Genomic DNA, 16,694 nt, shown 5'->3' with positions numbered 1-16,694 from the left:
GGAGGGAATATGGGGGAGAAATAGCTAAAATTAAAGTGCATTTGAGAGGTAGCATGAGAACATAATGCAGTAGAAACCTCCTAAATATATACATATTGTGATGGTTTATATATTTTTGGCCCAGGGAATGGCACTATTAGGAGGTGTGTCCTGGTTGGAGTAGATGTGGGCATGGGCTTTAATACTCTTGTCCTAGCTGCCTGGAAGCCAGTCTTCTCCTAGAGACCTTTAGATAAAAATGTAGAACTCTTGGCAACAAAGTCTTCCATATTCATACTAGGATGGCCCATAAGCCCCACTAAAAGCATTCTACTATTTTCCAAATCCAAAGTCTGAAAATCCACATTCTTCCAAATAAAAGCATGGTCAGGCCTGTTACAGCAATATGCCAGTCCCTGATACCAAATTCTGTCTTAGATAGGGTTTTACTGCTCTAAACGGAAACCATGACCAAGGCAACTCTTATAAGGACAACATTTAATTGGGACTGGCTTACAGGTTTAGAGGTTCAGTCTACTATCATCACCGTGGGACCATGGCAGCATCCAGGCAGGCATGGTACAGGAGAAGACCTTAGAAAGAGTGTCCTCCAACAGAGCAGTGATTTAGAGGTTCCAAATCTGGTCATTCTCTGGTGTCATCCTTCTGAACATTATTAAGATTCTCAGACCTAAGGATTTGTGCTCTCCTTGTCTTCTTGTAGCAACCATGTTTAGGATACTTGAATATTGGAATTTACTGGCTAAGTGATCTTAAACTAAGATTTAGATTTCTCCAATGGGAAGACCAAGTCGCTCCACATCAAGAGGCAGTTCTTTGCACGCTCAAAGAATGTAAATATCTATCAAACAATGATTTCCATATCTGAATTTGCCAATCTCAGTAGGGAGTAAGCTAGCATGAAGAGAAAAAGGCTAAAACCAGGGGAACTAACTCCTCAATCCCTGAATTTAGGTGCATACCTTTTCCTGGCTGCTTTACCCATACAGGCCCATTTAATTCTATGGAACACTTCAGAACAGAAGTTCATTTTCAAATTCTTGAAAGGAAACCAAGGCTCAAGGGAATGAACTAAACTGATCTGAGGCCACAGGGTGGGCAAGAAGTTGAACTGAAATTTAAAGTTGATGATTGGTCTCTAAGTGCATGTGCTTTTCTGCCTTGTTATGTTGCCCATGGTCAGCATCTTTGCTTATATTTTCCCAAGAATCTAAGTCAGTGCTTAGCATGTGGTAATATGCAATAAATATTTATTGCATAAGTAAGAGACTGGAACAAATTGTTTACCTATCTTTGCTTCTAATGGGATATATGGTATGACTAAGGCATAAGTGATTATGCCAAAGGTGACATTCTACTCTGGAGCTATACATGCCAGGAAGAATATTTTTTTGACTATGACCATGCAGGTCACCATTGTTACCTCTCCACCAGCCTAGGAAATTGCTGCACAGTTTTTGACTACCAAGACTCAAGTGTTCCAGAAAGAACTGAATTTTTTATCTATCAGTCTGTCTGTCTTTCTATCCTCTTTCTCTCTCTCTCTCTCTCGCTCTCGCTCTCTGTCTGTCTGTCTCTATCAATCATGTATTTATCATGTATGCATTCATGTGTCCATGTGCTTTTGTGGAGGCCTGAGAATGATTTACAGGGGTCTGATCTCTCCTTCCACTATGTGGGTCCAAGGGAATCAACAGAATGTTAGGTTTGATAATAAGTGCCTTTAACCACTGAGCAAATTTCCCTAGCACCTCTTTTATTTAAAAACTTCAGAAAAACATTTATTTAAAGGAATTATTAGTACCATATATATTGTAATCCAAATTCTTTTTTTTTATTAAAATGGAACAAATTCTGGGGATACACTAAGCAGTCAAAATGACTGCCTTCTGGAAGAGACTGGTATACTTTCATTGTGACCTTTACCTAGATGTAGTCAGCATGTGTTGCTGTTCACTATATTCCTCCTAGGCAGGAATGTTCTCTGAAAGTGATGTTATCTTGGTAGGTAGAGCTGTATGGAGGCGGTAACATATTATTCTTCTGTAATGAGTGTCAGAGGCAGCTCAGGACACCATGCATTGCTATTGTTTTAGAATAATAACCACAAGATTATATCTCAGGCACACCCTTAGGGGTTTCATGGTAAAACTAGGATTTATAAGGATTATTTCAAATGATTTTCACAGTAATCATGCAAGACATGGGTATTATCAATTTTATAGATAGTTAGAGAAACTAATCCATTTGTCTATGGTCATACAATGACAAAGCCAGTATACATACATGATATACATGATAGTTTTGTAAGAAGTCTTGCAAATGCTTGCAATTAACCTTAAAGTCATGAAAATAGGTATTCTAAATATAATATAAGCACAAGAGTAAAATAGTAAATTATTTATTCATTCATTCAACAAATATTATTTTGAGCATTTGAATATATAGATTGGCTATTCTAGGTTCTGGAGATAGAGTGATAGAGATACAAAGGAGATTCCTGCTGTTGTATACTTTACATGTTCTATAGTGGAGCATGCATGTAAACAAATGTTTAAAAACTTTGTAACTAAAAAGCATCATAAGAGACAGATTCCTGATGTTGATGCTGGCAAAGAAAATAATCAGGGAATTTGTTCTTCTCAGGGACATCTATCCTCAGAAATGACGGCTGAAGGGCAAATGGGTTCCAACTAGGCAGAGGATGGGAGTCAGGGATGGGCAATAAAGTTTCTATTAGCAAGCCAAAAAAAAAAAACCCTGATATTCTTCCATCATAGAGATACCAGATATAAGGGGTTGAAGAAAGGGGCCTCTGGTGGGGCTTGGGGATTATAAGTAGGTAATACCAAACATACTCTTGAGTAGAGGTATTTTAAGAACAAAATAACAGACCTGAAAGGATGGCTTGTTCTACAAAATGCTTGCCATGCAAGCATTGAAACCTGAGTTAGGATTTCCAGCACCTACATAAAGCCAGGCATGTATGTGCCAGTATATGTAGAGCTGGAAAGGAAAAGACAGGAGGATTCCTAGAGCGTATTAGTCAGCCAGTCTTGATGTATTGGTAGTCTCCAGATCCAGTGGAAGAATCTGTATCAAAGATGACAAGGTGGAAGACAATATGTGAAGACATGATATCGATTTCGAGCTTCTACTTGCATGTACAGAGGGATGCATATCTACATGCATTCTTTTCAGCTCAGCACAGAAATAGTGTGGATAGGAAATAAAGGCAGATCTGAAGAAGATCTGTAAAGAATTATGGAGGTTACAGGATGGGCATGATGGAATTTGGGCTAGAGTTGTAGTACGAAGAGAATAGAAGCAGATGGGTATCAGACATCATCAGGAGGTAAAATCGACAAAAATTCATTATACATGGAATATGACTCAGAAGAAGAAAAGTTTGAAAGCCATTCTAAATTCACATGATCAGATACTTTATTGCACAATTCATTGAAATGGGGACAATGGAAATAGATCATATTTGGGAGGCAGATTTGTGAATTCAGTTCTGGAAATGTGGGGGTGAGAAACACTGAGAGAGACAAGAGGCACATCGAGTCAGCATTGACCTTTGTTTGTCTGAATCTTAGAGTGGTCGGTGGGTCTGGCTTGGAGATACACCTTATATAATCTTCAGTGTGAATACAGTATTGACGTCATGATCATAGGTGCTATTGTCTAGAAAGATGCTGAGAGTGGATAAGCAAAATGAGTTGTGATCAAGTCTGGGGGAATTTTATCTCATAATGGTTTGCTCAACCTAAAAATGAGGTTGGAAGAATACTGCTCAATCGTGCAGTCATGGAAATAAAGGGGAAATGACTGGTGCTAAAGACAGAATAGCCAGCAGTATTAAGTACTGCTTATATAATGTGGGTTTGGAAAATCCTTTGGAATGATTGACATGAAGTCATTGGTAACCTAACCAAGAGCTATTTTATGAAGAAGAAAAAAATTGCTTTACAGCTGAGTGAAGACTGAACAAGGACTAAGAAATTGGGTTAATTGAGCATAGATAAATGAATCCTAAGAGAGGACAGTAAAGATTCAATTGCTAGGATGGTGGGAGCAAATTGGAGAGTCCAATAATAATGGATGGTTAATAGGAGCTCATGAGAAGGAGGGTCAGAGCAAAGCATTTTCAGAGGCTCCTGTGTCTGTGTGCTCTGCATGAGAGAGGTGTCTTCTCCTAGAGATTACACTTTTCCTTAAAGCAGAAACAGAATCTTGTCTGAGGGTGAGGTGGGACCAGTAAAGTTTGAATACAGCTAAGAACATTTGGAATATGTTACTAATGGAGATAAAGAAAGTTTGTGTAGTCACTGACCAGTATGGAGGGCCCATTCCCCAGAACCCGTGAACATGAGTTTTTTTTTTTTTTTTTTTGGCTGTCACTCAAACATTTCATGGTCTGTGTGTACATTGTAAAAAACCCAAGTGCAAACAACAGCACAACAGCGGGGAATCCACAAGGGGGTGGGGATCTAAAGGATTAAACATTGGTAGTTTTTTTCTCCCTCAGACTGAGGAATTTGGAAAAATATGTAAATTAAACATATGAATATTGATATATTCATTAAATAAGCTTACTGAATGGTAAGTTCCTTTTAATGTGAGGAGTTCACCCTCATTGCTATTGTTTGGCAATGCATCCTGGGCTGAGTTCAACACTGGGAGGTAAATGAGGCTATCAGGACTTGCACAGAAAGGTGCACAAAGGTTACAGGCTGCCTCCTTGCCCTTGAGCCATTAGTGTGGTTCTCTGCAATCTTCCTACTCTGCCTGTTCATCCCAGAAGATGAATGGATGTTGCCATCATTTTTGAAACTAGTTCAATGAATAGAATGCCATTTTCTTTTTTAAAATTAGATATTTTATTTATTTACGTTTCAGATGTCATCCCCTTTCCCCATCCCCCCCCCCCAATAAACTCCCTATCCCATCCCTCCTCCTCCTTTCTGCCTTTATACATTTTAATTACATGCAAGTATTAAGGTCAATTCTAGGTTGAGGAACTAGCAATACAATAGATGCACATAGTCAAGGAACAAGCAATATGATAAACACACTTAGTCAAAGGACAAGCAAGGCAATAAAGTTCCATGATCACTCCTGTGATCACTGTTTCTAAGGGCTTATTAGGATGACCAAAATATCTGAGCCTACTTCCCTGTCCTAACCCAAAGTCATTTTCATGCCTGAAGTCTACTTCTTTGTTCTAGCCTAATACTTATATTCCTGTCTGAAATTACTTTTTTGTTCTAGCCTAATATTTAGATTCCTGCCTGAAATTATTTCTTTGTTCTAGTCTAATGCCAGATTCCTGCCTGAAGCCCATTTCCTTGTCCTTGGCCAATGTCAGATTCCTGCCAAGCAGCCCCAAAAGCTCTCTACATCTCCCCCTTCAGAACGACCTAAGACAGGCTCAGTCTTGTTTATGGAATATCATTTTCTAAAGGATTTCTTTTTTTCTTTTTCTTTCTTCTTTCTTTTTTTTCTGTTTTTTTTCTCTTTTTTTGCCAAGGAATACAGGACACCTGGAGATTAGGAATGTGTTACTAATGACTGGAAGCAATTATTTTAATGAGTTGATCTCAGCTTGGCTAATAGGCATTGTCTACGTGTGAAATTGTATATTTTACATCAGATGTGTGGGAGGGAGTGTGGGTGAACATACAGGAGCATGTATCTACTTGACTATTTCCCTTGAAACATTTCTTGTTTGGCTAGGGAGGATACATACCTGTGAAAATGTTATCAGAACATACTAAAAGTAGCTCCTCCAAATGTTTATGGTTAGATGATCTGAAGCACAGAGAAAATGAGATGGGAGAGATAACAGAAACACCCTGTAGAATATTTAAGAGTAAAAAGAATGCCACAGTTAGCACGAGCACATTTGAGATCTATTAACTTCTACTAATACATTTCTAGGAGAGTATAGCAACTTGCACAGAGGTTTAAAGATCTAGACATAAAAGTAAATAAATTCGTGCATGCATGTATGTGTGTTCATGCACATGCATGCGTGCATGTGTGTGTAGAGTACATACATGTAAGAATTCATGTTTGCATGTGTGTGGATGTACTATGTGTGTGTATATGGAGTACATCCATGTGAGGATTCACAAGTGTGGATGCATTATGTACATGCATCCACATTCATGTATGTGAATGCACTCTGTACAGGGGGTGTGGCTGTGTGTATAGAGTACTTACAAATCAGAATTCATGTTTGCATATGTGTGGATACACTATGTGTGTGGATGTGGGTGAAGGTCAGAGGTTGTTGTCAGGTGTCTTTCTCCATTGCTTTTCACCTTATATATCAAGGCAAGGTCTCTTACTTGAAACCAGAGCTTACCAATTTTGCTAGTCCCACTAATCAACTTGCTCCAGAGACTTCTGCCTCTTTAGTGCTGGGATTATAGGAAGGCAGCCACACCCAACTGCCATTTTATACAAATGCTAGATATCTGAACTGTATTCCTTATGCATAGTGCCTCACCAAGTGGGTTATCTCCTCATTACTGTAGCTAAGTTCTTGAACCGTAAATTAATCATCGAAGCCTTTATAACTACAAGGCTGGCTAGGAAGATGCTGTGGGCTTGAGCAGCTGTCTGGTGTCTGGTCCCACTGGAACTCCATAGAGAGTCGATCCTTACTTTTCACTTACTGTTATTAAGTCTTCCATCCTCAAGTGAGCCATTCTTATTTCTACCAGCTGCTATTAATGTTTCCTCACAAACCCTGTTCTATCCTGGCCACCATAAAACAAATGTTCTTGTTTTAAATCATTCGTCTTAAAGTAAGGTTTCATAGAATGTAACACTCTGGACATGAAAATTGCTGGTCAAGTAGGATTATTGTTTTCTTTGATCTAATAATTGTAATGTCAATGTAGGGTACATCATCGAAAATACGTTGTACTTAAAGACCGATAACTGAAGCTCGTGGAGAAGAGATCCTAAAGAAGAAAATGGGCTTCATGACATCATTTCAATATGGCAGACCTATGTCTCTCTCTTAACTGTCATGCTAAAGATAGGAAAAAGTCACACATAGTTAAAGATAAACCAACTGATTTTCATCAAAGCCCAGACTAAATTTGAAGAAGAAAAAGGTTGCCACTATTTCACATTAAATAATGGATTTAAATAAAATCGTCTGCACACCAAGAAAAGCCACATTGAAATTCCTTTTAATTGTAATATTAATTAGCCCACATGGTTAGGTGCCAATATTATGTTATGACCAGTGGCCTCAGAGTTCCTGATAACCTCATCTAGAAGAGAGAAAAATAACTTTTTTCTCATTTTCTTTTTAAAACATTATACTTTATCAGTCTGCTGAGACAAGAAAAATAACAGCAAACAAATATAAATTGTTAGAGAATTGATGAAACACCATTGAATTTCTAAAGAAAATGCCTAAGGGTCTCTCTGTCTACCATCTGGTCTACCCATATATGTACTCATTTGAAACATTCTTCTTCTCTCTTTTCCTTTCCTTTCCTTTCCTTTCCTTTCCTTTCCTTTCCTTTCCTTTCCTTTCCTTTCCTTTCCTTCCCTTCCCTTCCCTTCCCTTCCCTTCCCTTCCCTTCCCTTCCCTTCCCTTTCTTTTCCTTTTCTTTCCTTCCTTTCTTCCCTTCCTTCCTTTGCATACAGTTAGATGTCAAGGGACACATTGCATGTGTGTGTGTGTGTGTGTGTGCATGAGTACATTCATGCAATGTGTATGTGTATGCACGAGCTCATGCATGTAATGTGTGTGTGTGTGTGTATAGTGCATGAATACACTAACATGCATGTGTGAGTGAGGGTTATTTTTGAGACAAGGTCTCTCACCAAACCTGTAGCTCACCAGTGACTAAATAGGTCTTCATGCTTACACAACAAAAACTCTACATGATGAACTTTCTCTCTGCCCACAATGTTTTGTCCCCTTAAATTGTATGTTTAATATCAAGGATTTAGGGCCCAGTAGTTTCTGCAGTGTTCATTTGTTTATAATTAAATGCATTGTTAACAGTGACCACTACATTTCTATAAATGTGGCTGCTATTGGATGTTGAAATTATAGGAATCAATTCACTATACTTATAATTCAAATCTAGTTCCCTGATGTGGATCCTCCCACAATCCTCTTTGTGTTTTCTCCTGTTTCTGGGTTGTCTCTCAGAGGGGAGATGCTGAGGGCATAAACAACATTTACTGATCTGGGCTTTAGTGACTTTTTGATGGATTCACTTATAACAAAATTTAAGTGTTATTAACAGATTCTCACCAAGCACATAAACAAAATCACGAGGGTGTCTAGGCAGAGAGCCACATACTTTTAGAGAGTAATATGTTTATGCTATATAGGAAAGGGGAAAGAAACTAAACACAGAGACAATATAAATAACTTTCTACTTGCTTGTCCTATATCAGTTTGTTACTGTTGGTGAAAAAAAGATTTAGCCATAGGTATCACTGAGAAAAAGACAGGAGGATGCTGTGAGTAGATTGACCATGGTGTGACAGGGGAGTTTGTTACCCAGATAAAAAAGACATAGACTCAGGGTTGATCTTTAGATTTGATTCCCATCTTGGTCACAGGGCATTTGATTTTCTATTTAAATTATCTTTGTACCTAGAGGAATAATGCTTATGAACCCTACAGCTGCAGTTTTATTTTCTGGCCTTTTTCATAATCCATAATTATGAGCCATGCTGAGCTAGGGTGTGACATTCATTGGAACACATCCTAAATGGCACTTTGAAAAATTTTGGCCTATGTGGAATTATTTAGAAGTAATCTTTTGTGAAGTTCCTAGTTCTCCTTTTTATCTGATGGACTGATAATCTCATAATGGGATTAGTTTCTCAACCAATTACCCAAGATTGTTATTATCCGTTTTTAAACTTGGATAGTCTTTAAATGTCTACAGCAAGGTTTAAAACAGATCCAGAAGGATGTGAATTATAGTCATTTAGAAGTCTTAAATCCAGGGTATTTTGTATCTTAAAATTCAACAAAGAATGCTGGAAAAGTAACACCTACTTCCAAATAGAGTTAATTTAAATTCAGCCTCTGAAAAGGTTATATTATAGAACATTGAAAAAGAGAAGGTTAGTTAGAAAGTCAAATGCAATAGAAATTGGCAATGACCAGGTTATGAGTAGTTTCCCATATGTTAAAGCAGAACGAGTCTACTCTCTTCCTTAGAGGTGGTTTGTGAAACCGTGTACCCCATCCTACTGTGTAAGCAACACTGAAGATCTCCGTTTTAACAGTGTCATGAAAGTCAGTAACAGCCCATGAACAGAAAGACAATTTTTTTCATGAATTTCTACCTTTTCTCTCATCAGACTTTGATTGACTGTAGGAGGGCTCACTTTGTGTGGGCATTGTAATTGTTCTTTCTTAGTTAATCTAGTTTGACATGACACCAGTGGCATATGGAGAATAAGGAGGACAGAAATGGTTTAGTGTCCATGCAGACAGTGGTGATGCTCAGGGGATAGTGAATACTTTTGAGAGCTGTTTCATAGCAAATGGCTCATCTGTCTCAATGTAGACTTTAGCTTCTAGATCTTTGTCCTCTCACTATGACTTCAATTCATGCCAAGCAAGTACAAGTCCATTTTCCTAGTGGGTTTTCTTGAGTATACATTCTCCAAAGATTTGATATGCACATACATTGTGCATATGCAGGTCTCATCTTGGTAATTTATCTTTTGGAGCAGGTGACAATATCACAGCATTTCCATTGTTGTTTGTTTTTTTTGTTTTTTTGTTTTTTTGTTTTTTTGTTTTTTGTTTTTTGCCCTTTATTGTTGAGAGTGACAAAATTCTATAACATGCATTTCCTGGGTCATTTCAAGGCAAAGAAATGTCTTGAGAAATAATAATTCTGCCTCTCATTATTTCAAGCGTCTATAACATTTATCTAGTGATTTTTTTCTTAAATATACTCAGATTTTACTTAAATATTTTACTTAGGTATGTATTAATTTTTTAATTTAATTTTATGTTTTTCACTTATTCCATTTATACTTCCCTCCTCCCAGTAACTCCCTCCCACAATCCTTTCCTCATCCCTCTCACCTTCTCCTCTAAGCAGGTGTGGCCCCTTGGAGAGCCCCCAAACCTTGGCATTTCAAGTTGCTAAGAGGCTATGCACTTTGTCTCCCACTGAGGCCATAAGATAGCCCAGCTAGTAGAACATATCCCACAAACAGGCTCCTGCTTTTGGGATAGCCCCCATTCTAGTTGTTTAGGACCCACATGATGGTCAAGATGCACATCTGATACATATGTGTGGAAAGGCCTAGGTCTAGCCCGTGTATGTTTTTTTGCTTGGTGGTTCAGACTCTGAGAGACCCAGGAGTTCAGGTTAGTTGACTCTGCTTCTCTTCCTGAGGAGTTTTTATCCCCTTTGGGACCCAAAATCCTTCCTCCTATTCTTCCATAAGAGCACTCAAGCTCCATCCATTGTTTGTCTGTAGGAGTCTGTGTCTATCTGAGTCAGCTGCTGGGTAGAGCCTCTCAGAGGACAATGTGTTCCTGTCTGCAAGCATAACAAAATATCGTTAATAGTATCTACCTACCTCTACCTAGCACCTTCCTTCCCATCCCCTCTAAACTTATCAAGTCTAGGTGGAGCTGCCCAGCTCTTTGTGGGTATGTGGATTGCTCTGGAATGTGGTCAATAGGCCACTTGTTATGCGGCTGAAGGAATCTCACTTTCCTTTCTTTAGCAGTAATCAAATTTCAATTCTCAGACAGAGGTGGAACACCTCACGTCCCCTCCCCTGTGCTGACATTTTTATCTGGCTTGACTTTATACAGGTCTAGTACATACTATCACAATTGCTATGAGCTTGTATGTATATCTGTCCTGTTGTGTCTGGAAAACAATTTGCTTGAAGTCATCCACTACCTTTGGATCTTACAATCCTTCTGTTCCCCCTTTCACATAGCTCTCTAGGCCTTGAGGGAATGTGTGGATTGTAGGTATCCCATTTAGGAACGAGCATCTGAAGTCTCCTGTTCTCTGCAAGTTGGCAAGTTGTATTAGATACCGTGTACTGGAAGATGATTCTATGATGATGGTTGAGTGGTACACTAATCTATAAGCACAGCAGTAAGTCATTGTGAATTACTTTATTGCTGTGTCCACTTAGTCGAATAATAGTGTTATCTTTTTTTCCCTAAGGCCCAAGACCTACGTAGCTGTAGGTTCTGGCCTCATTCACAGTATTGGGTATGGATTACATCTCCTGGAGCAGACATTAAATCCAATTTTACAAAGTGTCTGATTACTCCCACACATTTGTGCAGCTACTGGTGGTCATATCTTGTCAGGCAGGTCACTGTTGTAGTCTGAGGGGTTCACAGGCAGGTAAAACTAATGATTACCATCCTACTTCCATAGTGTGCATTGCATCTTCCAACATCATGTTTGTTAGTAAGCGGGGAAGAAGTCTCTAATTGAGTACCAGCTAGATTTCTCCATATTCTATGACTCAAGTATGTGGCTTTTTCAATAATAACAATCTTGTTATTGAGTTCTGCAGGTTAATCACTATTGTTAGTGATAGTCTGTAATGTTTTGGGGGCAAGGGTCTATGGGATCTTACTAACCAACAATTTAAGAAAGATAGATAGCCATTCCTGATACTAGGCATTTCATCTGGTAGTTGGATCCCCCACCCGCACCCCATAATACGGTAATTCTACTTAAACTTCTTTTTATATATGTATACATTTTAGGAAGCTTCTAAAGAAGTAGGGTTCTATATGACATTTTCAAATGTCTTTTAATATTACTTATCTCTTCACATATTTCTTCATACATCCTTTCTGTTCTGTTTCCCTTTTCCTTCCTTTGTTGCATTATATTCTATTTCCTCTTTCTTAAAAGAATCATTTCACCCCCCCTCCAAGGCCTTTTATCAATTACCTAACTTCTGTAGCTATTATCATCCCAGTAAGAATGCCCTGGATAAAAAACAAGTAAGCAAACAAACCAAACCAAACCAAGACACATGACAACAGATGCTGGCAAAAGTGTGAGGAAAGGAGAACACTCACATACTTCTTCTGGTGGGAGTGCAAATTAATAAAAACACAATGGAATCTCTATAATCTCATAGCTGGAAATTGATTTTCCACAAGGTGCAGGTACATCAGTTCGAGGGTACATAGTCAATAGACTCTCCCTGTATCATATATTACAGAGATACCTATCCATGATCATTGCTGCTTCATAATAGCTAGAAATTAGAAACAAACTAAATGTCCATCAACTGATGAATGGATAATGAAAATTTGTTATATTTATACAATAGAGTATGATTCAGCTGTTAAGAAACTATGAAACTTGTAGAGAAATAGAAACATCACACTAGAAACATGGAACTAGAAACATCACACATGAGGTATCCAAGAGTCAGAGAGAAAAACACTGCATGCTGTCCTCATACAATGAATGCTATGGTTTAAGTCTTAGATACTGTGTTTTATTTGAGATAAGTATAATTTTAAATAAAATCATTATCAGATTTATCACCAAGTACATAAAGCCTATATAAGATGAATAAGTGACTGCCTGTGGCTTATCTATATTGTAATGTTGTAGAATATAGTATAATTTCAAATGAATATACTCCTTAAATCACCTCGGTATTGTTTCTTTTGTTTAAGTTGGTTTTTCTAAAAGCCTTTCTTTGTTTTTCTGCTATGTAGGTGTGCTAGTGCATTCTGGCTTTTGGTTCCTCATGGGACAGTTGTGTTAACGGACATTTTCTTAAGTCATTGCCTCTCTACCATTTTACCATTTTGTTCAAATAGGCTTTACACGTTGCTTTTCTGTGTGTTTAATCTTGTTTCTACATTTGGTTGTTACCTGCTTCATCATTTTCAGTAAAATTTGTATCATTCTTTCCTATTTAGCCTTGCAGAGTTTTGCTGATTTTATCACCCCTTTCTCTGGTTTTCATTTTTTCTAACTCATTTCTCCTTCCTCCCTTAGAGTTATTTTATTGATCGTTTCCAGACTCATTAAATGAATAGCTAGTTTTTGTTTTATTCTTTTTCTTAAGCAATGGCATAATTTTTCATTGCTTTTATTGATTCACTCCACTGAAATTTCTTTGGGTTTTTCTATTGAACCTTCCAAGCTTATTGAGTTGAATTTTTTTTAATTATTCATTTTTTTCAAAAACAACAAGAAGGCTCAGTGCTGAGACTCCCCCCCCCAGGTCTGCCATTTGCCTCAAGCCTTTTATACACATCTGCTTATGTTCACATTTGAAAAAGTCCCTGCCATAGTTTTAATTTTTTCTCTAATCTAGCATGAATTCATATTATATTTTAGAGGTTTCCATTGTGTTTTTATTGAAAAATAATACCTTCCGATGTATCTTGTAAACTGTTCATTTGCGGGCAAATGAATGATCTATGCACATTTTCTGCACCTGCTCCATTGGGATTCTATATGTAATTTATTTCATCAATAAATACTTGTTGATCTGAATTGTCAGACTACTAAACTATGGTTAAATGAAGGATTTCTGCTCAAGTTGGAGGGTTACCTGTAATACAGGCATAGAAGGACTGATAGCATAGGCAAGAGTACGGTAATTTACATGTATTCTACAGCTGCATGCTCTGTCAGCTTGCTAATCATATCTATAGCCATGAGTCACCGTTGGGGTGGGCTTCAAACTGGAACATCTTGAAGATGTTTCCTTTTTGTAAACAACAAATTAACCATACATTGAGGCTGTATTGTGTTCAAATGTCTGTAAGAAATTCTTATTTGAGCCATATCCTGTATAAGCAGCTGTGACTAGAAATTCTATTTTATGAAGTAGAATTTTTGGTGTCTTTTACGAAGACAAACCTAATGGCTTCTGGTTGGAATGATATTAGCAATCTTGTTGTAAAGTGTTTTTCAGGAATTAGAATATTACCCTAATCATGCAACTGGAGGTGCAAACACATGTTTGCTCATTTTCCGATTTAGTTTAGAACATGTGAGGAGAAAGTTAGGGCAGGGCTCATTTACATCTTATTTGATCTCATTTATATCTTATAACAACATTTGGAATTTACTAATTTCCATTCAAACATTGAATTTTATTTACATTTAAAGAGTTTCAGGTACTGTCTACCTCTTCTGTTAACCAGTTCTATTCATAATGACTCTTAGACACTGGTCAGTATTTCTCACCTGTAACTCTCACTTATTTCTCTGCTTTTGTCTATATCCTTATGTCCAATATGTTCTAATATCTCACAAACCCTTGCAGTCCTCATATAACATACTTCGGGCAACAAAGTAACCAATGAGAAAAAAGTTGAAATCCACATTGCTTTTTCTCAGCACACAAAAGATTTGAAAATCAGAAAGAGGTGTCATTCACAGATATTCCGAGCTTACTCAATAACTGAAGACTTCAGTATGCCAGAGCGTATGCCAAAGAGATTATACAGTATTCGTTCATTGTACAGTTCACAGTAAATGACAGTGGTGTGTGTGTGTGTGTGTGCGCGCGCGCGCGCATGCACGCACTTATGTGTAGGTCTTTTAAGAAGTAAACTTACTGAGTCATTTTTTTCAAACAGTATTCTCCACAGGAAGTAAGAAATCTTCTGCTCTATCTGTACAGAAAAAAAAAAAAACAAATAGTAGAAACGAAATGAAGATCACTGTCATTCTGTGATGTCTCTGATTCACATGAAGGGGTTAGAAGTCTGAGAATGCCTTCTTGTCTGGTTAAGGTTTTAGGAGTCCTGTGTCTGATTGTTCCTTAGCCACATAAGCACTTAGAAGTTATTTAGAGCCTCTGAAGTGGTCAGAATGACAGTATCTTCTAAAGCCTCACACGCTAAAGTGTTCACTCTCCAAGTTGGTGGCATTAGGAGATGAGACTTTTGGATGGGGATTAGGTCATGAGAATGAAGCCATCACAGGCAGAATTGGTACCTTTATAAAGAAACACCAAGAGATTAGTTGAGTTTCTTGCTCTTAATACAACACCAGCTCCTGGTTTGCTGTGGGTAGCCTTTAGTCTCCACAGAGATTTTATAATGATTGGGTGCTGGATTGGGGCAAAGGGTTTTCTGCATTGGCTGAGATGTTTGTGTGATTTCTGTCCTTAGGACTATTTATGTTTTTGATTACATTTGTTTGTTTACATAAGTTGAACAATCCCTGTATCTCTGGAACAAACACAAGTTGATCACAGTGAATGGCATTTGGTGTGATCTTAAATTCTGGCTGCAAATATTTTATCGAGAATATCTATGTCTATGATTATCAGGGAGATCAATTTATTATTTTCTTCATTGGGTTTTTATATTTTTCGGATATCGGTTACATTGGCTTTATCAAAAAGAGTTTGGTAGCACTCCTTCCTTTCTTGTTTTGTGGAACAACTAGCAGTGCATTGATTTTATTTCTTCTCAGGACAGGCAAAATTCAACAGTTGAGCCATCAGAGTCTGACCTTTTGTAAGTTAGGAGAATTATTTGTATTTCTGCCACAATTTTTTTGTGCTTGTTATAGATATGTCTAAATTGTTTATAAATTTTGCTCTAATTTTTCTGTGTCTTATGAGTATATAAATTTAACCAGTTCTTTCAGACGTTTGAGTTTAGTGAAATGTACATCTCTGAGGTATGTCCTAATGGTTTTCTGGGTTTCATTGACATTTATTGTAACATCTTCCTTTCCATTTCTAATTTTACTAATTGGGTCTACTGCCTGTAACCTTTGATTAGTTTGGCTCAAGGTGTTTTTTTCTTTTAATCATACCTACTTTTATTTATTTGCTTTTCATTGTTTAAATCCATGAGGGGTACAGTACCACATCGAGTCTGTGTCCAGTGGACTCTACAGTTAGATCACTTCAGAATTGGCACATGCTGTGGCACCATTGTCATGGGCCTGCATTACCATTCCCCAGATTGCTCTGTATTTTTTTTCTACTTGCCTCCCGGGGTTAGCTTTACACCCTTAAATATCATATTCCCTTAAGGGAATAAACACTTTTAGTTTTTCATTGATTAATTTATTTATTCACTTTACATCCCGATCACAGCTCCCTTCCCTCTTCTTCCAGTCCCCACACCTACACCCTGTACCAACCTGCATTGGTTATTAAGCACATCCTCTCCCACAGACCAACTAGGGGAAAGGTATCCAAAGGCAGGCAACAGAGTCTGAGCCCTTGGCTCCAGTTGTTAGGGAACCCACATGAAGACCAAGCTGCACATCTGCTACATATGTGTAGGGAACCTAGGTCCAACCCATACACGCTCTTTGGCTGGCGGTTCAGTCTCTGTGAGATTCCATGGGCCCAGGTTAGTTGGCTCTATAGGTCTTCTTGTGGTGTCTTTGGTCCCTCCCACTCACTTAATCCTTACCACCCCCCCCCCCCCCCGACTCTTCCACAAGACTCCCTGAGCTCAGCCTAAAGTTTGCCTGTGGGCCTTTGCATCTGTTTCATTCAGCTGTTGGATGAAGGCTCTCAGAAGACAGTTATGCTATGCAAGCATAGCAGAGTATCAATAGTATCGGGGGTTGGTTCTTTCCCATGGAATAGGCCTCACATTGGGCTAGTCATTGGTTGTCCATTCCCTCAATCTCTGCTTCATCTTTATCCCTGCATGTCTTGCAGGCAGGGAA

Source organism: Grammomys surdaster, unplaced genomic scaffold (assembly GCF_004785775.1).
Source record: "Grammomys surdaster isolate TR1022 unplaced genomic scaffold, NIH_TR_1.0 99, whole genome shotgun sequence".
NCBI lineage: Eukaryota > Metazoa > Chordata > Mammalia > Rodentia > Muridae > Grammomys > Grammomys surdaster.
Note: the sequence above shows the minus strand (reverse complement) of the source record.